Source organism: Astatotilapia calliptera, chromosome 19 (genome assembly GCF_900246225.1).
Source record: "Astatotilapia calliptera chromosome 19, fAstCal1.2, whole genome shotgun sequence".
In the NCBI taxonomy this organism is placed as follows: domain Eukaryota; kingdom Metazoa; phylum Chordata; class Actinopteri; order Cichliformes; family Cichlidae; genus Astatotilapia; species Astatotilapia calliptera.
In genome coordinates, this window is record NC_039320.1 from 22,843,973 (window position 1) to 22,869,574 (window position 25,602).

The 25,602-nt window shown below is 41.2% G+C and overlaps 1 long non-coding RNA gene across 1 annotated transcript; it reads right to left on the reverse strand.

The window, feature by feature from the left end:
• Positions 1–5,362: 5,362 nt before the first annotated feature.
• On the reverse strand, positions 5,363–20,171 carry LOC113012132 (uncharacterized). The gene is made up of 3 exons (XR_003270653.1): positions 19,709–20,171; positions 8,936–9,016; positions 5,363–8,747 (listed from the first exon to the last, which is right to left on the reverse strand). It is a non-coding gene; the product is annotated as an uncharacterized LOC113012132 (long non-coding RNA).
• Positions 20,172–25,602: the final 5,431 nt, after the last annotated feature.

Here is a 25,602-nt window from a genome sequence, read left to right on the forward strand (position 1 = left end):
CCCCAAATCAAACTCATGTCATAATTTTCAATTTGCCAGTTTTACTTAGTCTATTTTCACCAGCAGGGTGTCACTTTAACATTCGCAGTTGACAATTTGCCAGCTCATAACATAAATACAATGATAAATATATGTGTGTGTGATGGAAGGTCTGCTGCCCTAATCAGTGTTGGTAGGGGGATACAGTGTCTTGCATGCCACATTAATGCCAGTAACAGTATTCTACCCATCATACCAGTTAGGTATCACACACTGGTCTTCAACCCCTATATGAGAGGAATGGCTGCTGGTGCACATCTTTAATAAGCACCATCTGACTAGTAAAATCAGCAACAGAGTGGGTGTGATAGGCAGCATGAATCCAAATGCCCTTGTTATATCCAGAGACACACACACCACCAGCTTTCTTCCAGCATGTCGTTACTTTGTTTCAAATGCCCACTCACAGCTCATCCTCACTCCAGATGGCGCTTCCACTTCCTGGTCGCAGGCCTGCTGTGCTGGGACCTTCTGCGATTGGCCGACCCACCTGCTTCCCCGCTACCTTAGAGATGATTGACAAAAGCCTTCCCCAAACAGAGACCCTTCTGCCGCTGACATTCTGTTGTTGAGTGACAGCCCCCGTGGTGTTGGTGTCCCCGCTGATGTTTTTGGGCATGACATCATTAGTTTTTCTCCATCAAACAGCTGTTCCTTATTCCCGGTGTTCAACATGAAGTGTCCGATTCCACACTTTGGTGTAAACAGTAATGACTGGGCTTTGCATTCTTTGCACAATTCAAAACCTCCTCAAAATGTTGCACTTTTGTTGAAAAGCAAAAAATATACATAGGCCACCCTTACTCACCAAAACAGCAAAAAACCAAGCAACCAACAAGTTTAATTAGTACATTATAGGGGTTTTGTTGTACATATTGCCACTTAAATTCTATAATAGCTAGGCCAAATCAATCTGCATTTATTGTCCTTACACTGTTATAAAAACAATACAAACAACAACTCCATAAATTTCTCAGCTGGACAGTTTTCGCAGAGATGTTGTAATACAGCGGATTGTGTTTTTCTGGTCACATGATATATTTACAGCCTAAAGCATAATATATCCGTCGGCTTCTTCTTTCCTCAGTAGAGAAGGAATAAGGGAATGCCACCTGTGTTGACAGCACCAGCTGATGAGGCTGAGTGACAGGAAGAGGAGTAAGTGGTCAGCTCATCGGAGGCTGCAGCAGCGTGGTCCTCACGTCTTGGCCAGATGGTTGGCTTCAGGTGCACGTGTGTTGGTCTGTGTGGCTCAGGAGTCTCAACAATAGAAGGAAAGCAGACATCAGTCTCTGAATATCCCAGAGGAGCAGTCTACACAGGTAGCTAATGGATACGCTGCCTCAAACACCCGTGGGCATCCTTGGGCAATGCACTGGCAGGGCACCAGCAGGAATCATGCCTGTCATCATTCAGGCCAAAGGCAGAGGAAGACAGAATGAGAGTCTTTTATATGTATATATTATTTATTATTGCTATTTTTTAGTGGTTAAAAAGAGACTTGGATACTGCCCCGATCTTTAAAGGAGAAAACAAATAAATAAAAAGCTCTTTTTCTTCAGCTGTCATCCACTTAATGCTGACCTGACACAAACGCAGAGACACAAATGATTCCAATTTGCAGGACCAGCCTCAAGCCCCGGCAGTTGTTTTATAGGCTAACCGAAGCCACTCCAGTCCGTCTAATTATTGAAACCATTTTGAAGGGACTTTGTTTTATGTCGTTGTCACCTCATTCCAGACAGCTTGTGACCACAAGGCATTTGAATTGTTATGGTGTTTGTGTATGTTTTTTTTTTCCACTTTTGTAAATCTGATTATAAAGTATGTTTCCTATTCTGCCCAGATTAGCCATCTGGCTGTGGGACACGGGGAGGGAATCTCTCTGCTTGTTAGGGACTGGCTTTCACAGTTCTCCCTCCGCTAAGCTCAAAGCTCGCTGAGTGACACCGCTGCCCACTCACACAGACAAAAATATCCTGCTAACTGGATGGCATATGTGAGACATTCACCACAGGGTACAGCTCTGTGTGTTTCGGTGTGTGTACAACAGAAAGAGGCTGCGGGTGAATGAAAAAAGAAGAAAGGAGAAAGAAAAAATAGACCGATAAGTGTCTTTTCTCCCCTCTTTTTAAGGAATAATACTTTGTCAAGTAGAGAGTGGGGGTGGAATTAACGTACGTTTGGAGGAAGCTTGGCTGATGGCTTTCCTAGATAAACAGCACCTCTCAAATCAAAGTCCGGGGCATCTTTCCCAAGAGGTTTATGTGGGAAAGTGTGAATATTTGTCCAAACTTGGTGCTGAAAGCTGTGAGCAGTGAGCACATGTGGGAAAGGTGGGCTGAGTATGTTGGGCAAATTGGACTGTGTCAGCTCTGCCTGCTAAACTCTTCAGCTGGTCTAATTGAACTTGACATGGTTTTACTTATGTGGCTTCCTCCTTGGCTTGGTCTCTGCTAGTCTTCTCACTCATGCTTCAGTCATTAGAAAAGTTCATCTCATTGTCCTTCTGACCTTCTAAAAAAAACAGAGCGAGGGAAACGGTGGCACCTCTGTGATCTAAAATAAATTATCTCTTTGCTGCAAAACATTAGGCCTGGCTGGAAAGTGTGAAATCTCCTAAAATACTGGTGAAAAAACTAAGCCGAGCAGATGATTAAGCTGTCACTATATTTTGAGTCTTTTCACACTTTTGAAAACTGATTTTTTTTTTTCAACTTTCTTTGCCAATCAGAAAAGTGTCTTTTCTCGCTTTTAAATGAATAATACCTTGTTATTTCGGGTGTCAGGGAGAAGTGGAATTAACTTACATCTGAAGAAAACTTTGCTGGCGCCTTTCCTAGATAAACTGTACCTCCACATGAAAGCCCGGGGCATCTTTCCTCCAGTTTTATGTGATAAATCCAGACTTGTTCTTCCTCTGATGTATTAAAAACAAGGCATTTAAAGAACACTCCAAAAAAGAAAAAGAAAAACCCTCATAGCTGGCTCATTTTGTATGAAAATAAAATGCAGTAGTTACAGTCAAAGGATACCTCTGTTTAAAAAAAGCACCATATCAACAGGGGGCGCCACACTGCAAACCCTACTATAAAATACTGTACATTGCAGCAAAGTGAGGAAATGCTCCAGAGAGACAGCTGTGTGTTTATTCACTTGCGCACCCACACTCAGACTCCCACACAAGGCATTTAGTGACTGCTAAGAGTTAAAAACAAATCACCTCTCTGACATTTACGCAGGGCTGCTGCTTCTTTTCAGATGCTCTGTGGGATATGACAATACCCGCGGCAGGAGAGGTATTGAAAAGATTTCTGGGGAGACAGGAAGCCTCCACTAGCATGGTGCACCTGGACTACCTAAACAACCAGCACAAAAAGACCCACTTGATTGAGTGAATGTGAGAGGACAATGAGCACAATAAAATAAATGGAGTGGTGAAACAATGCCAAATGATGTCACCTGGCAGTCAACTGGACCCCTGCCACACTGCCAGTTTGGTTGGCCCGTACTGTCTGTTACAAGTCACTTACTCTGTACCTTGTTTGTGCTCCAATTTTCCCACTACAGAGAAACATTTTTTTTTTGCCTTTGGCTGAAAAGGCACCATGAGTGAAAAGGCTTTAATTCTTGCTATTTGGATGGCTTACCAATGCAATTTTTCAAAACACACTTCACAGATACTACTGGTGCCATCAAAGACCCCCAGAGGAACATTAGCATAGAGGAGTGTTTATACTTTGCATTGATAGTCCATTTACTCTGGCAAACATCAAAGAGCAGAAGATCAGCTTTGTTGAATGTCATTTACTGTGGCATGAGATGTTTTGATGAAACAAGCTGAATAAGGTTATCTCCATGCCTCTTGTCCGCTGAGAGGAAACAGCAGAGAGACTGCATCGGCTGAAGCTACAAAATAACATAATCAAATATAGATATATATATATATATTTTTTTTTAAAAAAGGAAGTTGATCTTGACATCCTTGGCTGATAAGATTTCAGCTTTGCCCATAAGCAATAAATAGCTCCACGTGGAAAAAGAGCTGAAAATATCCTCCTCTGCACAGTAAACTAGTGCCATATTGTGGGACAGACTACGCCTTAACAACATCACTCACTGCCAAGATTGACTAACATATGCCAAGATGTTACTACCTTACTAATCCTTATGCAGCTGCTAATCACTGCGGCCACATTCTCAGCACTTTGCTGTTCTGCATCCAGGTTGACTGATTTGATGAGTATCAGATAGCCTGGGCCTAAGCTTCCTGTGTTGCCTCTCCATTTGGTTCCCATTTAACCTGTCTCACAGCCAATAAAAGACCAAGTCAATTACAACAAACCGGGAACTTCATATGCAGGAAATAGGCCAATTACATTAAACCCTGTGAGTTCCTACAGCCAGTGAGCTAGGGGTTAAAAGGAAAAAAAAAAAGAAAAGAGTAAAAAAAGGGGAAAATATGTAAAGAGGCAGGGAGTCAAGCAGGAATGAGAGCAGTTTTGGGTTTCAATCTGCCAGTTAATCTTCAAATAGCAAGCCGGCAGTGTGCTGGTCACTGATAAAGGCCCTGGTCTGTCATCACACAGCCTCACCTCCAGTCACTCAGCCCTCCTGTCAGGACGTCATCTGGAATCTGGGAAACAGCTAAGGGCAAGGAGAGAAAGGCCACAGAGAGAGACAGCAGGCAGAGGGGAAGATCCGTTTGTGTGTGCTTGGGTGCATGTGTCTGCTCAGCTCCCTGTCTGCATCTATGTGAGCTTGTCCGTCTGTATATAAATATGCCTCTTTTTTTTTTTCCCTACACAAACCCCATCCGGACCCTCACTCGCTTGCTTGCGCTCTCTCAAAATACATACACTCAGCTCAGGTCTGAGTCGTAAAAAGAAATGCTGATTGTGTGATCATGGGTAATTGTGTGACGAGAGGCTGTAAAGTCGAAAAAGAGGGTGTATTGGTGTTTTGTGGCGGTGTTTTATGGGAAGGTGTGCTTTTACGTCTGGGGATGGCTGTGCTGAAAGGTGAGAAGGGGAGGTATCAAAGAGCTGACTTTGTTGTTTAAAGGCAGTGCCCCTGAGGTAGACTGCTGCTGAAAGACAATGTTTACTGCCTGCTGATTGACACTATAAAGGCACCCGGACGACACTGAAGAACTAATTGGATATGCCAAAAAGAGTCACCGGTCTTAATGTCTGTGGGAATTCATTATTAATTTTGACATGATTTAAGCTGCACACACCTGATTTGGAGAACCTAATTCATTCAGTGAACATTATTTAAAACCTGAATTATTGCAGTAATGCTGCCGTTTTATGCTATTGTGATAAAGAATATAGAACCAGAGACCGTGGAAGTAACAATTAATTACTACACTGAACAACTGTGTTTTTGCACCTTTCTCTCTAGAAATGTCCCTTTCATAAGGCACTTAAATGAGTCCTTTCCTGTCAGTAGCTCACCTCGTATGCATGTGGGCTATTTGCATTCAGTTGAGGTTAGCCACTTATCTTTCCTGTTTGACCTCCAGGATAACATTAATTGTGTGATACTTGTAGAAGCACAAAGCAAGCATTAGCCATTCAAACTTTATTGCATGTACAGATGATTTATACATAACCAAGGTTGCTCAGTATACACTTGGTTTGGGCTTGAGAGAGTGCACAGTTCTGATTTTCCATTCAATCATAGTCACAGAAAGAATTACCTGCAATATGTTTTTTTTTGTGTAATTCTAAACACAGTAAAATAACTTGTGCAATTCCAGTTTTTCTCCAAGTACTCTTTTTTCCTTTTCTGTAGTTTTTAAATCACAGACTGTGATTTGAAATAAGCTTCAACATTACTCCGCAGCCTTGTGTTCAGTTGCATGTCAAAGCATGGCACAACTGCACTTATTTTCAGTTCACTGCGCTGTGGTCTGCCCGTAACACAGAACCACTGTTCATTTTCAGATTAGTTCACTTTGTGGCCCTGCCTTCAGTCACTGTTCTGCAATGTTCGTTTTTTCCTCCCTCTCTAAGCTCCTAGATCATTTCCAGGCCCTGCATCCAATAATATTTGGTCGAGCATACATACACGCTGGCGTAGTGAGGTGAGTCAGTCAGTCAATCTTTCATTAGGCCTGGGGTGAACAGGGTCACATGCCACTCCTTCGCAGCCCAAGACAGACAAGCTGCCCATCTGCTATTTGGTTGATGCTCGGAATGATAATGCCTCATTCTCCTTTATTTGGGCCTTTCTTCCTCTCCTTCCTTCCTTCTCTCTCTCTCCCTCCACTGCCCTATATCTGTCAGCCTCTTCCTGTCTGTCTATCTACTCTTCTCATCAGGAGGCTTCTGTGGAATAGGGCAGCAGCATTGTGTGGGAGGTGATTATGTGTGATCTGCCGACTCAGACTTGACCTTTTCCATGTTATCCCTCAGATTGAAACCAGCACTTGTGGACTCACGTCCTCCCAAGCTTCCACTCTGTTCATGCTACTTTTTTTGTTGTTGCTTTAATGCTTCATACGCATTTCACAGAGAAGGGACTTCCAGACGTATGCGCTGCGGTAATTTCCCTGCTTTGGTTATATTCCATGACCAGTTTGTGGTTTTCTCTGTGTGCGTGTGTGTGTGTGTGTATGCACGCACACAAGCATGTGCACAGTTTACAATTTAAGATTCTAATTACAGGTGCGGCTATTTTAAGTGGACTATAAAATTAATAACTGATCTTAAATTGCAGACGCATACAATGGGGAGCCCAATGGTTTGAGCGTAGAGAGACATCTGGAAAAGTGCAACTTAATGAACGTAGCTTTTTTTAGTTAGCTAATCATATAGCACTCAAATAAATTTAGCAGCTGTTTTTAAGAGCAAAGCTTAATTTGTATTTATGGTTCGATTTTTACTTTGGGTTTTGTGCGAAACTGATGAAGCACTTGTAAGACGAGGGAGCCCGAGCACTCTGGGCTGTTAGCATAATTCAGAAGGTTTGTTCATCTTTAACTGCAAAGTGCATTGTTCTGTGTGCGCAATCGCCATGCAAAGCAAATGAGACCAACTTGTGAGCAATTTAGCCTGTTGTCACGTAGAGATGGTGAACATACCTCCCTCTCTCTCCCTCTTTCCGCGAGCTTTGCTGTCGCAGCAGTTGCTGTCAGTTTGAGCGGTGCCTGCCCCCAAATATAATAGGGTTTTCTTGACTGCCTCCCCAGGGATTGACTGGCGGTGGAGAATTCACCATGGCTCATTTGGGGCAGTGCAGGGATGGGCTTCATAAAACTAGCTGCTCCATGTCTCCAGGCAGGTTTGTGGCATTCCAAAGAGGGTGTTAGTTTCACTGATAATACTGTCATTGAAAGACAGCGCTTAGGTTTGCTGTGTTGTCCAATGTCTGTGGCTCTGTCTGCGCCACATCTCACAGGACTCGAGAATGAGTCATGCATATTGATGTGTTCGTTGTAAGGACCGTACTTTATGTAGATGAGGCCTATAAGAAACACTGTAGACCTCATATACTGATAAATCACTGTCACTGCTATACTGCCTCTACAATTTTATAATATACTGGCCGTTACAATTGCCAGAAAAGAAGGCTCATGATCAATTAGTTTCACTGTTTTTCATATCAAAATAAAACTAATACATGTCTACATGGACACTGAAAGAGTTATTGCTGGCTGTTGTCATCCCTTTTGCCTGTAGCAGCCATACGGAAATCCCACTTTAAAGGCAATTTAAGCGTTGTGACAGAAGACAGAATCCACCATCCTTATTCCATGTGAAATTGCTTAAGTCCTTAAGTGTACCTACCTCTCTAAATCAGGCATTAGTAGGCTGAGTTAGACAGTTTAACTGGGTGTCTTTCTTTGAATAGGTGTTTGATTCATTACTTACACGTTAAGCGTAGTTTTAATGACACAAATGGAGATGTGATGTGTTCATAAAATGCAAAGCGATTCTTTACATTTGCATGTTTTCATAGACAAACTGTGTATTTGGTGTTACACTTGTGTTATAAAGTCTGAAATCTAAATATTAAAAGCATGTTATCAGCCTTCTAAACACATGTCTCACCTGGTGTGATACTCATCAGCGGTGCACTTTCACAAATTCAGACCCACATGTTGAGTCACACAATATGAACCACGTACACTTTCCTACTCGCACTCCTTAACCACAGGCCAGTATGTGTGGTATGAGTGGTTTCTTGTTGCTAGACAGCTGCATGCTTCGGCCTCTTCACAGCAGTCGACTGAGCTCCGAGGAGCTTGACAAAGAAGCTTAAAGTCCTCCCTAAGTCTCTAGCCCCTGGGTCGTCTGCATACTCTGAGCCCTGCTCTGGAAAAGGCCTGAATGCGAGTTTAGCAGCTATGGTTACACCCCGGCAGACCCCTGCCGCCGCTCTTGCTTGCATTACCATTTTTTCTCTGGGCTGCTTTGGTCTTATAGCCCAGCAACAAGTTCCTCTTGTGCTCTCTTCTTATTTCATAACATGATGAAAGAACTGACAGACATAGTGCTGCTACAGAGGAACTGCTTGCGGGATGAGGAGTGTGTACATCTGTTTGTTTCAAAGTTTCTAGCAGGTCACATTTGACGTTTGTCTTCTCTGCTTCGTTTGTTTTCCTTTGCTGGAGTTTTTCTTATGTTGAGAAGCTAAAGCAGCACATTGCAAGGTGGGGTGTCTTTCCTTGGTCAGCTATCCATGGTACATCACAGCCTCTGTGGACACAGACGGAGGATGCAGACGAGGCTGATTTGTCTGCATGCACACATAGACCAATTACATAAACACACAACAATATGGGCTAAAAAATGCAGACACAATTAGAAACTCTAGGCATTTCAGCAAATGCATATATGTAGAGGGAAGTCTTGGTACATGCGCTCTATACTGGCCCAGTTTGTACCTGTGTATGTCCATTTTGAGAGTTTGCGTGTGTGGAGGAGGTGGTATCCAATGTCGGCAGCTGGAAGTACTCAAGCTGCTGCTGCAGAGAGAGAGAAAGAGAGAGAGAGAGAATGAAAGAGAAGAGACGTCTGCACAAGAAAGAGAGGCTAAGAGAGGCACCAGCACAGTCTCACTCTTTACAGGGGCTGAGCTCTTGCCGAGTGAAAGCCCCTATAGAATGAAAGCAGGGTCATCTTAACGGTGCAGCCTCCTTGCACACATACAAACACATACTCGCTCACATACACACTGGAGCAGAACAACACCATGGCCAGCGTGAGTGCAGAGAGTGCACAGCAGTCCTCCTCAGGAAGCTGGTCTTGTTTAGACTTACAGCTATGTGCAAAGAATAATAAGGACCAGGACAATGTTGGTACAGACATGCAACACTCCCTCGTCGGCCTTTTATGTCTGCATGAACCTCCCTCTTCACTCGGACAGATACTCCCATTGTGTGATATTGCAGATGAAAGAGGATTAGGCATACCTATGTTATGGTCAGTACAGAGTCTCCCACCTGGCAATGCCAAAACAGTCAGATGAAAGATCTTGTGGTTTTTTGAAAGTCACTGCAGGTATTTTGCCATGCTTCTTCTTCTTCAGTTATTCAAGTTCACATCATTTCTTTCTCCCTGCTTTCAAACCTCTCTTTCTTTCTTTTTTCCTGGAGAAAGGTAATGAAGGGGAACTGCACTGCTCGGCTTAGAAGTGCGAAGGCTATGATTTTCACTGTGAAGTGCTAAAAGTTACAGTGCACAGCTGAACTTGTATATTCAAGCCTTTGGCAGAGTTACAGCTAGCTCCCCAGTTAAGCCACATGTTTTAATGTTTCAGGCTTAACCACAAAATGAACAGGTGCTTCAGACAAGGTTTCTGGAAATGTATGTCTGCTGATCTCCTTTTTTTGTCACATTTAACAGTTCAGTCTGGATCATGGACCACTCTTTTTTTTGTTTCCCTTTTCATAGATCTTTACTGTAATTGACACCTCTAGTTTTGTGGAGTGTGGGGGATACAGTCCTGTGCTGTGTGCTTCTCCCTGACAGAAACATCAGTAAATCAACCCAGCGATTTCAAGCGGGTCATTCCGGAAGATTCTGTTACCTTTCAACAAGCAGAGGGCCCCAGGCTGAGGCCAGGGAAAAAAAAGAGGCAAAGAGAAAAGAGGCTGGAAAAATACAGACACCAGAGAGGAGATGTTGAGATTTTAAAGTAAGTTTTTCAAAGGAAGAAACAAAAAGGAACAAGGCAACAGTGCAACTCAGAAAACTTAGAAATAAAGAACAAAAAAAATAATAAAAGATGTGATATGACGGTGAGAAAAGATCTTGAGACTGAGAGAGTGTGTGAGAGTACTCAACTCAGTGGAAATCCTCGAGTTCATACCGTGTTCCAATCAAAGTCCATTGACCTGGCAGGCCTGTGACAAATTATCCCAGCGGCTCTACATATGACTCAATCAGCATGGTGGATAGCTTTCTGATGAGCAATAGGTCTCCTCGTATATCAGCCAAATCACCCCCTGATGACTGCATCAACATGCAGCCTACACTTCTCTAAGTGTATGGCGAAGGGAAATCTTCAAATCAGCCCTTACGCTGGTACCTGTTGTCTAAAGAGCACCTTTAGACCCATGCTGCACTTCATTTTTGTCACTCCTCCACAGTGGGTTAAGACCAGGGCTTAATGTTCAAGTCATGAACTTGACAATGTGACATCCTTCAAATATAATAAGCTCTTTCAAACAGACTACCTCATGTACGATAGAGAACATAGACTACAACCTGTGCAAAGTCCAAACAAAAACAGGCATTTATTATAGAGAAATGTTACTGTATAGAATAAGCGTAAAGGAGAATGCTTTAATTCTACTTATAAACACAGCAACCACGTACAGATGTACAGACTGTGAAGTTTTGTTTGAGCCTCTGCTAGCTGTCCATTACATAATGTCAAGACTGAATGAGTACTGGATGCCATTGCATTTAGCAGAGCCCCATTTGTGGCTGCGGGGTAGATACGCACCAATCACGTGTGAGAGACAAGCTAGAGGACACCTGATATGCAGCTGAAGGCAAGTGGATGGATTTGCTCTCTAGAACCCAACAGAGCAGAGCCCTGGGCTGCGAGTCGTGAACATTTAAAGGCTCAACTCTCTTCTTCTTGTAATTGAAAGTGCATTCACTAGCAGAATGTGTGTGTGTGTCGATATTGAACCGTTCGATACAGTGCTTTCGGTTCGGTACGCATATGTATCGAACAATACAACATTTGTAATTTATTTTATCAACTTTCCTTCTGACGATGCTGTCTGTGTGGAGCGCTCAGTGAATCTGCGTTCGACTACTCCGCCTAGGCTGCACTGTCGAGCGCAGATCCACTGAGCGCTCCACACAGACAGCATAGTCAGAAGGAAGAGCGCAGGGCACCTCCCCCACCCTCATTCAGATCTGGCGTTTGGAATTATTTTGGTTTTCATGTGACGTATGACCCTGAAGGTAAGCGAGTCATGGACTAAAGTAAAACAGTATGTTGGATGTGCCATGCAATGCTCAATTACATGGGTGGGAACTAGTGTGTTAGCGCAGTTAGCTCGTTAACATGTTAGCCGTCTAGCCCCATGCACGGGGCGATCGGCGGTAGCTCGAGATTTGCCGTGTTGTGGTGTTAAGGTCATTTCAACGAGATTAACCTGAAAGCACTAGTGGGAACACGACGAATATGACTGCACATTTACGCCGACATCATCCTAGTGCAAAGACAAAAACAACAAGCATGCTACTAACTTTAGCCGAGTCATTTAGACAGCTGTTAGCACATGATTCTCCTTATGCTGCTGAGAATATAGCCCAGAAGAAGCGGATAGTATAGCTTTTATTTTGGAAAGAGCCATTTCTCTGTAATAAACTCTCTTTTCCAAAGATGAGTGATTCCTCAATCAGATACAGGGCTTGCAATATCGCTAGCCTGACGTCCTGGGGCTAGCGATTTTTCAGTCGGGCTACCCTGCCCGTCGGGCTATTGTAGGAAGGAAAAATATATGTCAATGCTTTTGCATTCTTTCAGAAATGTAGCTGGGTAATTATGTCATTGGCATCGGTGAGCCACTGTCAATATGTGACATATTGAAATCGCGTTTGAATTTGCGCTTGTTTTTTTGCTTTCACTTTGCAATCGTGCGAACTGTGTATAGAGAGCGACAGCATTGATCTGTGAGTGATGATAATTTGCGCACCAATTCCTCTGACATCGTCTTATTAATCGTTAGCTTACTATGCAAACATGACAAGTGAAATCTCCCGCAGCTTAAACATGTGAGAGGTTGATCGCGCAGAGAATCGCTGAGCTTATGTGAGTGAGTGTGTAAAAGCATTTCAGTTCTGCTGAGCCAAACAAGACAGGTCAGGGTGAAGAAGTGACAGCCAAAGAAAAGCTTACCACAAAACGGAGAAGTTATGACAAATCAGACTATAAGGCAAAAAGAAAGTGCAGCTTTATGGTTTCATGGACAAAATAATTTCTGTGGCTGCAATATGACGAGCTAAATAACCAGGGCTGCACATAAGTGGTCCGCAGGTGCGCATTCACTGTCAAAATAAAAAACACGCACAAGGGTTAGGGTTAAATTTAAAAACTGTACTTTTGAGTTAAAATATATATTTATAATTTTAATAAATGACAAATTAAAAAGGCATGAACATTTTTTTTGTATCGAAAAAATACCGAACCGTGACACCAAAGTATAATATATATATATATAAGGGGTGCAACGATACACAAAATTCACGGTTCGGTTCGATACCTTGGTGTCACGGTTCGGTATTTTTTCGATACAAAAAAAATGTTCATGCCTTTTTAATTTGTCATTTATTAAAATTATAAATATATATTTTAACTCAAAAGTACAGTTTTTAAATTTAACCCTATCTTTTATATATATAAATATATATATATATATATATATATATATATATATATATATATATATATATATATATATATATATATATATATATATATATCTTGTCACATTACAGCCACAAACATGAATCAATTTTATTGGAATTCCACGTGAAAGACCAACACAAAGTGGTGCACACGTGAGAAGTGGAATGAAAATCCTACATGATTCCAAACAGTTTTTACAAATAAATAACTGCAAAGTGCGACCGAACCGTGAATTTTGTGTATCGTTGCACCCCTAATATATATATATATATTGTTCAGCCTGTGAGTTGTGTGAAACACCTATATATATATATATATATAAATCCAGGAGGGTGTCCATGGGGTGTTTCATTTTGAGTTGCTATCTGTCACATGGGTAAACTAATCAGAGAGACAGATGAAAGGTGGGGGCTAGAGGAGGGGTCAGCTACTCAGTGATGGCTTCCTCTGATGGCAGGGTGACCCCTGAACCCCTGCTAGAGGATCCCGGGTAAGGGATAAGCCATCTGTGATGATGAAACTGAGAATGCTAGCTCCCAGGGACTGTGATGACTTAATCCAACCTACACAATCTGTCCTATGCATAAAATTCTATTGATACAGATTTATTTAATATTTGCAAAGGGGGTTTGTTTAAAAAATTGATAAGCTTTTGCTCAGTTCCTCTACAGTAAAACAAATGTTTAATGCATTCATCCTTAAGGACAGGTGAAGCTCAAACCAGAAAAGCATAAACAAAAGCTAGACTTTTCCATGTTTTACTTTTCCATGTTTTCCTTTTAAGGCTTGTTTGGTGTAATGAATTTTCCATCTGCCTTCAAAGCCGAAATCCAGTCATCCATTTATACATTTATAATTGGACATGTTGCATAAACCAGATTCCTGCGCTCAATGGAGCCTTTCATGGCACACTAATCAGATCAGACGCCACCAGACAACAGATATATTTACTTGCATCATGTCAGAACAAGCCTCACTTGAAACAAAATACGCTTACACTTTGGATAAGGTGTCTGTGTACAGCAGCAAACAAAAACAGCCGGGAGAAACATGGAGTCATGGAGTTCAGCCACATCATCAGTTTGCTCTCACTGTACCGTCCCCTAAGTGCTGGTCAAATGAACAGCAACAGCTCCGCAGCAGAGAAGTTGTAAAAAGTTAAAAGAAATCCCCCCCCCCAGTGAACTGAAAGCAAATTTTCACCGCCTTTCTTCTCTGCACGGAAGCAGTATGAACCTAATGCTCAGGGGAGGGGACATTAGACTGTTTATAGTTTATTAATTGTTTCTGAGGGAGTGGCAGTCCAAGCGTGACCTGCTGTTAACTACCATATAAAACATCCACATGTTCACAACATCTGGGGGCTTCAAAGTAAACAATACAGTGAAATATAGTTTGAACATATTACATTTTTTCTGGCTCGAGCAGAAGTCACGTCTGTCTCGGCAGCTGCTTGGCCTTTTTAACTCCCTCAGTCGTGTCGGCACATGTCCACTGTCAGGGAGCAGTGCCAAAAGCGACCACTGTGTTCAATTATATTCCAGTAATTGTGCATGATACACATTAATCAAATCTAATAATCAGTTTTAAACAGCATATGGTTAGCAGAGCTGCACTGTAAAGTGGAGAATATCTCCAAAAAAAAACCTTCACTTAGCAAGTAAGTATTCTGAACCTTAGAATACATTAAGTTAAAATGTCATAATCAACTTTATAACGACCAGAAATGTAATTTCAAAGCCAGCTGAGGTTTACAGATGCAAACGAGCATAGTAAACAACTGAATGAGGTCTCTGTGTGTGCGCGCGTGTGTTTGACTGGGTGTATGTGTGGGGCATAAAACACAGAGTTGGAATTAATTCTAATGTCATTAAAGTCTGGCAGAGTATCACATTATTTACATGATGTAACCTTCCTCTGCCAGGACATGTCACTCAGGACTCCATCTGCTATAGCTGCCACACAGGGGATCATTTTGAGTGTGTATATGGCCGCGAATGCGGGTCTGTGTGTGTATGTGTTTGTGCAGACACCATGATAATACAGCCTCTAATACGTGACCTAAGTGATGGCCTAAAGCTGTCAGCTCTTTCCTGTGGGAAGAAGAGGACAGCTAAACAACTGATTATCTGTTCCAGTCACCCACAAATACTACAGACAATACCTCGCTGCCAAGAGAACATAGTTCAAGTGTGACATGTGCATGCACGCGCTCGCGTGAGAGATGAGGGGAAGCCTGCAGTGTAGTATGTCTTTTTCTCTTTAAGTCATCACAATCTCTCCCTTATAATTGGCTGAATTAAATTTGTTAATAAGAGATTTTGATGTGGTAAATGTATTTAGGTACTTCAGGCAGGCCTCTTTAATTTAATCCTCGGTTTGCAGTTGTCCAGAGGCATTTATGAATTGATTGAGCTGTCATCTGCTTTGATGTTTTCCTCATTTTTCTTTCCATATTATTCTTTTATCCCCCACCCTGTTTTTATACCCACAAAATGAACTAGTTCCACAATGGGGCCTCTTTATTAAGTTCACCTGTTCACTTAAAAGTAAGCAGGCATGTTAAATATTTCTACTGTCCTGTCTATTTTTATGTTTCTTCTGTTTTAACATGATCAAACAGGAAGGCACACATTTCCTGTCTTTGGACCGTGCGGACTGAATGGTAACATCAGCAGGGATACGCACATACTTTCATCTTCTTTTCATATTCTTCCACTTACTCACTTTGTCAGTCTATCATGCTCTCACTGTCTTTGTGAGGCGTGCTTCTGTAAGTGTGTCTACTCACTTTCACACACACAAAGAAAAAGGTAACAAAGTTTTGGTGGAGCTTTGAGTTTTCCCTTGATCTGAATACAAAGCTCTGTGGTTCGTGTCGGCTCACGTTTTGCTTCCACTGCAGCTCAAAGAGCTAATTGTGCTCAGCAACATCCCAGTGTGATACAATCACTGACTAATGCATTAGCCATCGTCGTGTTTGATGGAGACACAAACACACACAGAAGTCCCGGCGCCGCTCTTAACACACCTCAACTCTTGTGATGTAGATATGGGAGACTTGTCGTGGGTGCTCGCTTGTTTTGATGGTGGTCCGTGTCGTGGCAGGTTCACATGTTGTTTTGATCCCTGCTGTCAGAGCCCAGTGAGCTCACACAGACACAGCTGGCTAGGGTGGAGCCAACAGGGGTACATAGGGAGTTGAAGGACATGGATCTTTGCCAGCACATTTTATACATAGTGCATATCTTACAAGTACAGCTGAGAATTAGAGATAGTGGACCCTCGCCCCTCACTGCCCACCCTACCATCTGCCCGCCTGGGGCTGGGGGCTCTGTGGCTTAGCTTCCATATTACAAGGCTTGACAGCCCTTGCCCTCAATCAACCTCACACGCATGCACATGCACACATACACATCTTCCCTCCTCTTGTATTCCCTTTCTCCCATCACTTTTTTTTAGTGACAGAAGTATGTTAGTGTGAAAACTTGCTGCATATTAATGTCACTTTAAATAAGAGATTAGTGGTCTTTAACAGCAGCAAAGAGAGATGGCTGTATTTTCCTCTCTTTAATTTGGTTCTTACTCAGAAGGGACTACAAAGCCAGCGAAGGTCAGGTCTTAGTAAGGGTGTGTGTATGTGCATATATCTGGTGTCGAAAATGTGTCAGTGGGTGGTTCAGTGTCTCAATGGAGGTTGCAGGTCTCAGAGTGGATATAATTAGAAACTTCCGTGGAGCTTTAGGAAAAATAGTCCGCTTCCCCTCGCTTATTTTCCTCTCACCATTTATCTCTCTTCTCTGATGACACGATCGGGGAGTTAACCACCAAATCCATCTTTGTGTCTCAGCTTGCTCCTGTTTGTCTCTGCTGGTGTAAATCTCACATCCTGTTCCCCGTCAGCCAAATAAAACAGCAGGACTCGATAAAACACATGGAGGGGAATCCCGAGGAATCGGGATACATGACGCTTCAGTCGCACTGTCTCAATCCTCTCTGGAACAAAGGCTGATTAGAGGACTGAAATGTTTTGATGACTGATATTTGAAAGATGAAAAAGATTAAATAATCTTTGTTTAAAACTAATTTAACAACTTGTAACTACATATTTCAACAAAGGAAGTAAAACACAAACAAATCTTTGCACAACTTTTTGCTGAAATTTATCATTTCCTCGGGTTATGTGTTTGAAGGTGAGAAGTTGTGGACGGTCTGATTTATAAATCATCGCTGCAGTCTCTGAGATGTCAAGATACTGGTCACTCCCTCAAACTTGAAAGGGCATATACATTAAGAGATGACAGTTATTCGTTTGAACCTGTTGGCAGATAACAAAGAGAAAATTTCCCAGTGCTTTTTATCCCTGTACAGTTTTCTATGAATAATGGCAGTAATGGCAGGTTACTAAGGATTGGCTGAGTGACTCATAGACCTTCTATTGGCCTGTTTAATCTCCTATAGCTGTTGAAGAGCTTGTAGAGGCACACATACACACACATTCCCATGTGCAGCTATATATTTGCATTGTGTTATATTACCTAAGCCACCAACGAGGGCTGTAGATACAGAAAAAAGTTAGCTTTAGCTTATACTAAAGGCCTCAAGTTACAGTAAGGGGAATAATTATTTGATATCCTGCTGAATTTGTAGGTTTGCTCACTTCCAAAGAAATGAATGGTCTCTAATTTTTATGCTAGTTTGATTTTAATAGATAGACATGTTACATAAAATTTATTAACTGATTTGTATGTCATTGAGTGAAATAAGTATTCGATTCCCTACAACGTAGCCAGACTACCACAGATTGGCTGTGTCCATGTGGCACACAGATTGCAATCAATCAATCAATAACAGATACTCCTGAGCTCACTTATTATGTGTATAAAACACATCTGTCCACCGTATCAGTTTCTTCTATTCCAACCTATCCACGATCACGAGGAAGACTAAAGAGCTGTCAAAGGATGTCAGGAATAAGACTGTAGACATGCACAATGGGCTACAAGGCCATCAGCAAGAAACTAAGTGAGAAGGTGACAACTGTTGAGATGATTATTCAGAAATGGAAGAAATACAAAATGACCATCAACAACCAATAACCCGTGGTCTGGACCTCACGATGCAAGATCCTGCCTTGTGATTTAAGGATGATAAACAGTTGGGACCACAGTCACCAAGAAAACCATTTTTAACACACTACGCCATAATAAATGATGTTTTGCAGTCCGTACAAGGTTCCTCTGCTCAAGAAGATACAGGGTACAAACCCGTCTTTGCCAGTGAACATCTAAATGATTCGGCAAAGGCTTTTGTGAAAGTTATGTGGTCGGATGTACTTGAAGTTACTTGACCTGCTGTGTTTGAAAGAAGAGAAATGCTGAGTGTGACTTAAAGAACTGCATCCAGACAGTCAAGCATGCAGGTGTAAACTGCAAAGGGTACAGGACAACTTCACTGCACTGAGGGACCAATGAACTGGGCCATGTACCATAAAATCTCAGACAAGAATCTCCTTCGCTCAGCCAGACAAGATGCACATTATGGAGCAGGTCATGGAGTGGCTTAGCCAGTCTCCAGACCTCAGTCCTAGAGACAATCTGTGGAGTGTGCTGAAACTTCGAAAGGCCTACAAATAGTCAGGAAACATGAAGGACTTTCTGTAAAGAAGATTGGGCCAAAGTCCCTCCTGAGACGCAAACCTAGTGCCAATTACAAGAAATGTCTCGTCGCTGTGCTTGCCAAATAAAGTTTTGCCACCAAGTACTAAGCCATGTTTTGTTTGAGAATAAAATACTTTATTTGTGTGTGTTTTTTCTGGATTTGTGGTTGATATTCTGTCTGTCCCTATTAAAATCAAACTATGATAAAAACTTAAAGATGTTCATTTCTTTAAAATTGGGCAACCTTACAAATTTAGCAGGGGATCAAATAATTATTTCCTTCACTCAAGAATGTTTCTGTGTTCCTAAGATTCATATTCCACTTTAATACAGCTAATTAAACATTTTAATCAAGGACAGCACTGAATTGATCTCAGTCCGTGCTAAAGGGAGTTTGTGTTAACTATACCACTGTGATTATTCCTGCTTCACTAGAGCTGTCACTCACCCATCAGCTCTCATTTTTGCCACTACCGTGACAGAAGACCAGGAAAAACAAAGAGCTGAACCCATCCCTGACTTATAATTAATCTCTTGTCGACTTCTATTGACACATCCTCTCTTTGATTGAATAATTGCCTAAGTGCCACAAGCTTCTAGGATTGAGTCATAATCCTGAATAAGATATGACCAACTTTGGTCACCTCGTTCACTACAATTAGCTCATCATTTGCTTGGCTGCGAGAACAGCAGCTCCCCATCTGTTGTGCTCTGGTTATGGACAGCAGTTTTGGGGTTCATTTTTTTTCTACAGAGCCTGGCAACAAGTTCTCATTTGACTCCTTGTACAGTTAGATGAAGTGTGTGAAGGTACTGACACGTGCGCAAATAAATTCACATGCATGTCTGCACACTCTGACAAGTGCAGTTTCTCACATTATACTACCGCTGCTCAAACCCAACCACAGCAAACCACACGCACACACCTCCCTACACACATGCGCTCGCAAATACATGCATATCTACCCACCTGCCCGCAAAGCATTCCCACACCTCACACATAAACAGCCTGGCATCTGTCACAGCTTGGGTGGGGGTGGGGTCACACATGTACATGCACGCACATACACACAACAACACACCCAGAAACACAAACACAGTCCTCTTGTCTACAGTGAACGTACCCTTTTGACCCTTTGACAGGTACATGGAGGATCTCAAAGTGAGAGGAGAAGCCTCAGAGCAGGTCTACAAGTCAGAGATGTGCCCTCTCCATAGGTAGCTGTCTAACTCCTCAGGACTCCAGGGGATGGCTGTGCCTCTTGCAGGAAGCCATAACTCTCCTCTCAGGAAGTGAGGTGTGTCTGGAGTGTTATCTACATCTGTCTTGGAAAGAAGCGGGAGCACAAGAGGTCAGACAAGAATGGGACCACTTATATCATGTTTTATGTATGACGTGTGGCATGTGTTTGAATATTTACATGTGTCTGAAGGTGATGCAAATAGAGAGGGAAAAAAACTGGGAAGAAGTTCAGACAACTCTGCTTCCTTTGTCGACAAAGAGTCTCTATAAACAGTTCAACATGATGCAATTCCAGAGTGGAACCAGTAACAACCACATTTTTTTTCTATCTATTGATCAGAGCCCGAGCTGCATATATTAGGGTTTGTATTTCAGTCATCAAGTCCCTATTGACAACTAAATTCAATTATCTGTCCTAAAACTTTTTAATCAAACAGATGAACGTAAATATTTTGCTGCATTAACTTATCGCTTCTTTAAACAACAGCAGTGACCTTCAAATGATGCCAAAAGTTTCTTTCTTTCCCGTTCTTGATGGTGTGACAAATTCCCTCCGGTCCTAAGTATGTCGAACGACCCCTGAAATAAAACGTTTGAAGAATATAAATGATCAGCCCCCACAATGTGGAGCTAAAAGCTTTCAGGGTGATCCTTGTGAACTCTTAGAACACTCCCAGGCATATAATTAAAAGGTAGTTTCTAATTTCTATGAGAGTAAATTAGCACCTCGGCTTCATTGTTACACCGTGGCTGGTGGCAGGTAGCCTGGGGAGATGGATTGAATGGATCAGAGAGGGTTGGACAGTCACTGGATAATTTTGACAACGGGGTTCGGGGGTATCATCCATCACTCAAGTGCTTACATGAAAGTTTTGACAGGTAGAGGTCATGGCAATGTGGCAGGAGCCAACAGAGATGGATGCCTTTAATTTGGGTAATGAAGAGTTAACCATCTTGGGAGAGCAAGAGGAGCGTTAAATAGGAGAGCCATTCGCCATTAAAAGAAAGTCTTATTTAATTCCTCCAACCCTAATGAAAGACATCGAAACACAATCCTTGATTGACAATGAGGCCCCAGCTGTAATTCCCTGCAGACAGTTCACTTAAGTTCCCTCCCTTGTTAATCTCAAATATAATGAATTGCAAAACTAAGGTTAAACGTGGCAGCGTGAATTCATTATCACTAATATGTTAAACCATAAGATGATTTACAGTGTGGTCTCTCTCTTATTTTCATTAATGGTGAATGGCTTTGATTTAGTCGAGATTCCGCTGGCCTGTTCATTCTCACCATCAATCTCGCCGTCTTGGTCATTGTCCTCTTTTATATCTGACCCCTTCGCTCGAAAATGGAGCGAAGAATGGAAATATGTTGGAGCCGACAACCTGGTGAAAAAAATTATTATTCTGCTTTTTAGTGTGAGTACAAGACCCCTTTTTATCGCTTCCTTGCAAATTATATTCATCCCGAGCTGTCATTCAACTTCATCCTTGACCCAGGTCTTATTGTTCCAGGCTTAATGGTAGTGCTTGTGCCGAGATAACGGTTAATGCTCCGCTGTCTAGCAGCAAAGACCTGCAAATGCTATCTTACACTAAAACACCGGGGACCCTATCTGCATACTGAGCTGATATTTATATGGACATTCATAATCCATGTACCTGTTCCCCGTTCATTAACCAAAAGAAAAAGTATTTGAAATGCAAGTTTCTTTCCAAAGTATAATTCCAATATGCCAACCACAAACTATACTGACATACCTTTGCAGGCACTGTGTGGCTTGGGCAACACTCCCTGTTTATTCATATTAATGCTTGAAGGAATATCATACATAAGTCATCCCAGTAAGTTTATACACTCTCAAGCAACATGGCACAGGCCCAGTTTACCTCACCAAAAATGATATATTTGGATTGTCTTCCTGTACTCTGTGTAATGTTTGTGTGTAAATACACATATTATTACAGTATAGCTCTGAGCATGTATGCATACTACCAGACCACAAGATTACTGTGCATAAAAGTGACAAATTGTAACACTGCATCAAGGAGAGGCTATGCTGAGTGATAGGAAGGTTATGGACTCCTAATGACAGGGTTTTAAAGCTAGAGCTTCTACTAATTGGGGTGATGTGTCCATTCCTTTGTCCCCCCAAGACATGTCTAGCTACCAGGGATTAGCCATGATTAAGGTGCTGGTCTTCCTGGTGCTTGAAGACCCCTCATGGTATTTATCCATAGTGGTCAGATTATTCCAGTGATGGACACCTAGAGATCACAGGGGTTGTGATATATCTTGATAGTTAGTATGAGGCCTATTATAGCCACTTTCATTTGGGTGGCTTTAAAAGTTACATATATCAGCAGGCACATTCAAAGAGGCAGTGTAATATTTATGCAGTGGGATTGTTATATAAAAGTAGTTCAAAACCAATGCCTCAGGATATTTTTCACATTTTCTTGTTAAAAGAAAAGGGAGGCAGCTATTATAAAAAACACAATTACAGAGTGTAAAATCATTATGTTCTGTTGGCAAACAATTTAGTCTAGCATCACACTAAGTGCGCTATAATGGTTCTCCCCAATTACCAAGACACTAATTATGTGTTGCTTCCTCCACAGGTTTATCTGGAACACAGTGTTTTATGAGCTGCCCTTTTATTCTTTCAATAGTTTCGTGGTAAAACTGCAATATGACTAAAGCACAGTCTTATTTCTTTATGACAATAGTTGCGCTGATCTTAAGGGGAATAAAAACTCCTGAAGTGAAAAATGAGAACAAAGCTTCTGTCTGAAAGTCAGCAATCATAATTCCCAGCACTTATTCATTACAAGGATTCATACAATGAATCATATTGTGCAAAAAGAATAAACATTAAGCATGAAAATTTATTCAGCATCTCCTTTCCTACTTTTCAACAACTGATTCCCTTTGGCTACTATTAAACACTGCAGTAGTCACAATGAACTCCTTTCCAAAGAAGAAAAAAAACATTCTCATTTAAACCATTACTGTTACTCTGGGTTTGAAATGATCAAAAATCCTCAACCTTCTCTTTTCTTTCTTTAGTCTGTGCCTGTTCCAAAGGAACTTCTCTCTGTGTTTTCATTTGTGAAGCAATCTGCGAATTTAAAGGGAGCAGAACACTCTACCTTGTTAAAATGAATTGTCATGTATGCTTGACAGACACTTATAATGAGATTAGTGTAAGAACCTCAAAGAGGAAATGTTAGAAATAAGAGAAGCGCTAATCCGCTCACACTTTTATGACTAAATTCATTCTCTCTATGGTTTCTCGAAACTTTGCTTTCCTGTTCATTATCCGAATTGTCTTACAGCTCTCATCTTGTAATCCTGAGCTCCTCTATTGACACTCGAACTCAGTTTAAAAAGATCCCATGAGACTGGAATAATAAATTGGAGATTTTGTGTCGCTCATATCAGATCTGTGTTAATATTTTGTATGCAGGGATAAATCCTGCTTATGTTTTAAGACATAGATTACCTCCACACATTACATTAAGGAGTTAAGAAATCATAATAATGTTAATGATAGATAGATAGATAGATAGATAGATAGATAGATAGATAGATAGATAGATAGATAGATAGATAGATAGATAGATAGATAGATAGATAGATAGATAGATAGATAGATAGATAGATAGATAGATAGATAGAAAAGTAGAGTCCAATGAATACAGCTTACCCTTTGCCTATCCCTAAGTCTCCTCCAATGACCTTTACTGTTAAGATAAAGATAGCTCTTGGCACATACAGAGGGATGTGGAGGATTTGCAAAAGTGGACATTTATGAAAATCTTTCTTGAAGCCTGTCTTAGAAATCCTTCAGAGGCATGAAGGAAAGGGCAGTGAGTCAGTATATGGAGAAGACATACTGAGACTCTGATACGGATGGAGAAAATACCAGTCTATATGTGCATATGTAATGAAAAGTAAAAAGGAAGTCACAGGACTCTATTGAAGATTTTTTTTTTCTCCTTTTTCTGTGGCACCATTGCTCTCTGCAGACATACAGCATAAATATGTTTGAGGAAAACTTTACTTGCGATTCAGTCAGCATATAAAAGATGATATTGAAGTGACCTTCTGTATTGACTTTCGTTAGTATATAAAGGAGTGTAAAACCTGCATGCAAGACAATACATTTTTTACTGCTCGACAGACACAAAATGAATGAGTGAATGCGATGAATGAGTTTGCAAAATGAATATGGTTAGTCTCTTTGAATTGAGAATTGCGTGCAACATCACCAGAGTTGGCTCAGTGTCTGGGAAAAATAAAAGTATGCTTTCATTGTGGGCCACATGATTCTGATTGTGTTTACACAGTTGTACAGTGTTTACTTAGGAACTTTTACAGTCATGCGGAAATTACTTTTTTTTTTTCTTTTTTTCAATTTAGACTTTGTGGTTTCTGACTAAATAAAGCTGTTGAGGGTATAACTAATTTTGCTTCAGGTTTTGGTGGTTATTTGTCACTATATGTGGTTTGAGGGATTGATTTTCTCCCTCCCACTACTCTGATGAAACTCCTCCTGGAGGTTCCTCTGGGAATTCATCTTGTGCTGATAACTTTGAGCTATCTTATCTGGTCACTGTTCAAACAAGAGTGAATTCTCAGATTTGCTTCAGGTGTTTGTCTCTCCAAGGGTCCATTTCTTCTTGTTTTTGTTTTCAAGGTTAAAGCCTGATTGATGTGGTTGATTTTTCCCAGTGCTGTTTTGTCCAGCCACGTTGAAGCGCTGTGATTGTTTAAGAACATAAAAACTCACCAGACTGTAGGATATACATTTTTTCTTAAGACATTGGCTGCTTTTTCCTCTTCTTCAGTCCAGCTCTTGTACCTGACCATTTACACATAAAACTGACCTATGAATCAACCCTGCATAAAAAGGGCATCTAACATAAGGGATTAACTTGTGTCGCATTTTAAATTGTATATTAGCCAAAAATAGCATATCTCGGCAGGGTGTGCGGTGTATTCTTAAACAAATTTAAGGAAACTAAACAGAGGCTCTATCATAGTTCAGGTCTGCATTGCTGTGCTGTTGGTGGGCTTGTCATAATTGATGGAATTATCGATGCAGAAAACTACAGTCAATTCTTGATCCGACATGCAGCTTCATTTTTCAGCAGGGCAATGATCCCAAACACAATGCCAATGCAGTAAAAGCATACATGGATAGAAAAACACTACCAGAGCCCGGACCTCAACATTTCTGAAGCAGTGTGGGATCATCTCGACAGAGAACAGAACAAAAGGGAGCCAACAGCCAAAGAGGAGCTTTGAATGTCCTTCAAGAAGCCTGGAGAACTATTTCTTAAGACTACTTAAAGAAATTAGGAGAAAGCTTATCTAAGACAGTTGAGAATTTGTTGAGGAACAAATTCAGATAAGCTTTCTTCTTCAAGCTTGTTGGAATTTTACTCACTCTATTTATGCCTTATATATAATTCCATGCATGTTTAAATATGTTGCAATATATTTTTGCAACTATTTCACATTTTCCACATTTTCCTATAAAGCTATGAAGGAGGGTAGGTTCAAGTCTTTTACACAATACTGTAGATACCCCACATTTTAGCTTAGAACTGTCATTGCAAGGGCGTTTTTTTGTGTAGTCTATAATAATTAATTTACCTTAACTATCGATAAAAAAGTAGATGTGAGAAATCTGTCAAAAGAAAAATAAAAGCAGAACCTGAATCCATTTTTTTCAGTTTTCTATCTAGTAATTAAAAAAACTCAAC